We start from the raw sequence: 2601 nt of genomic DNA, 5'->3' as shown, positions 1-2601 counted from the left end.
CCCCCCCAGTGGCATGAAAGAGCCAAATGTGATTCAGAATTACTGGATATAACTGAATTGTGTGAAGCTTTGGTATTTTCCTGTGGTTGCCTTTGGTATTACTTTCCTTCTATCTGATATTCTTACCTGAACAACTATACTTCTCCAAGTAGAAGTTATTTAGATTTGTCTATGTATTAGACTTTAAGCACATTTTGCATGTGATACACTACTATTAAGGTATTTAGATGTATGCAAAATAGAGATACTAGCACAGCTGGTTTAAATGGCAAATCCTTTCTGGTGAGAATGTGGTCATTCACTCCTAATGGCAGAGAAATGCATGAGACAAGTTCAACAGAAAGCCCTTTCAGTGAAGTAGAAATTGCCTTGAAATGTGTAAGATAAGATAAAGAGTTAAAAATAATTTCTTTCTTATATTCTGCTGCAACTTGATAATCTTTACTAACAGCATAAATCCCAATGCAAAAAATTATTTTGAATAAGTTTGATGCTTCCTTTTTTTTTTAAATTATTTTATCAAATAACTGATTTTAGATCTCTGTGTCTGTTACTAAGTGGTGGAATTGAGGAGTGCTTCCTGAATAGTGCAGATCCTAGCTCTGCTTCAGCCCTATAGTGGAGTGAGTCCTGGCCACAGACAATTCTTCTTGCCCTGATTACCTTTGGAAGGAAAGTGAACCTGTATGATTACAGAGATCCAAGAGCTGGCTGCACTGCAGAGCAAATCTGTAGTATAGTTTAGATGTAGTCTGTATGCCCAGGATTCAGGTCTTTAGTACATCTCCCTCAATTCTCAACATCCACAGCCTTTCCCACACTACCATGGTGTTTTTCAGAATGACTAAGTCAGGCTGGGTTATCAGTTTAAACGATAAACTTCTTATTTTCCAAAACTGGGAATGGAATCTATGATTCTTGATCCTTAATATGGAGGATGGTTATATATCACATTGGAAACGTTTGTATAAATTACTTTCCAGCGACCTGCTGCAAAGGAGCAATCAACTGTTTCTTTCCATAGGGCTATATTAAATTTCTGCTGCTTCTCTGTGTTGCAGATAGTATGCCTGGATGTGATGCATGTAGACTTCTTTTAAACAGATTTTGTTTTGAAAGCTATTAATCTTTTCACTGTGGAGTGAATAATCAGAAAATATATAGAATAGTGATTTACACACACCATGTATTTGTATGTATTGTACGTCTGTTTCTACCCACAGTCTACAGAGGTTATGTCTGTAACAGCAGTCAGCTGCAATAGTCTATAGCAAACACATTGTAAAGACTTATGAATTGAGCTGTGTAGGTCAGTGATTCAATCCCCGCTGCTCACAAAGGTCATGGCTATCAATCTTGCAGATGTCCCTTTGGTCTATCTAGGAAGTATGATTCACACTTACAGGATCTAAAGGGAGATGGAGACCATCAGGCATGTTCGCTGACATGTTATAGGCACAGACATCAGGCACCAGTAGCCTTTCCTATCTATATTGAATTGCAAGAGCAGCATGGGAGTCTACAGAAAGTTTAGGGAAATGAGTGGTGGAAGTACCTTTGAGCTGACGGGTTGTATCATCACTTCTAATGTATAAAGTTACTCCTGGCATGCTTGTTTTCAGTAGCTATTAAACAGGGTTAAACACTTTAAGCAAAGAACCTATGGTTCCTTTGACATGTTCCTGCTTTTTTTCCCTCTCTTCACCCAGGGTCTGTGAAACTGAGAGAAGTTTCAGCAACTCAGTTTCTGTTTTTCTGCCATTTTAGATATGCATAGTTTCCTGTCAGAACTGAGACACTTCTTCACTGTTGCATACCAGAATTGCAATTTAAAAAAAAAACAACCCCAAAAAACACCAAAACCAAAAAACAACCAAAAAAATCCAAAACCCAAATCAAAACTCTAACAGTAAAAAGGAGGTAAAAAGACAATACTGGTACTATTGGTGACATTTGCTAAAGCTGATTATTTCCCCAAATGCACAGAATATATGAAAGATAAAGATAATGCTTTAGTAATATAGAAAGTATGTGAGACCTTATGAAAGGTTTGCGTAACAGGGAAGATGGCACGTGAATTTCTTTTCTATATCTGTTGGATATAGCTAATAAATACTGTAATAGACTGCCTACAGTGCTATCTGTAAAAATATGAATACAAATAAGAATGTATATGTCTTTTCCCCCTGCCTTTTTAACTTGCTTTTAAAGCTTTGTTTGAATGGATAGTGCTGCATCTTTGCTGCTTTTTTTTTTTTTTGCCTGCCCAGGTGTTTTATTCTAGCTGCATTAGTAGTACAGTCCAGTGCTAACTAAAGAAAACTCCTCATGTAGTGCGAAAGATTGTTAGTGGAATGTTAACAAAATCATTCCTTTGAGGAGAGCAGTGAGTGGAAACTGGTCCGCAGTCAGGGCAGGCGGAGAACCGTTCCTTGCCCACTGCTTCTCCCCAGGTGCCTCTGCGAAACAGGTATGAGGATCTAGAGGTGGAAGTGAAGGCGGTGGATGGGGTAGGTGGTGACCTATCCACATCACAGGAGGCACAAAGATCAGAAAGACCTCCCCATCGGATTACCACTACATCCACGAGGAAGAAGAGGC

At 38.5% G+C, this 2601-nt stretch overlaps 1 protein-coding gene across 1 annotated transcript in view; it reads right to left on the bottom strand.

Moving 5' to 3' along the window:
• MYBPC3 (myosin binding protein C3) overlaps window positions 1-2601 on the bottom strand; it is a 62481-nt gene that overhangs the window by 18953 nt on the left and 40927 nt on the right. The window lies entirely within an intron of this gene.

This window comes from Egretta garzetta, unplaced genomic scaffold (assembly GCF_000687185.1).
Source record: "Egretta garzetta isolate BGI_Z169 unplaced genomic scaffold, ASM68718v1 scaffold329, whole genome shotgun sequence".
In the NCBI taxonomy this organism is placed as follows: Eukaryota; Metazoa; Chordata; class Aves; order Pelecaniformes; family Ardeidae; genus Egretta; species Egretta garzetta.
This window is presented reverse-complemented; position numbering and strand designations above follow the sequence as displayed.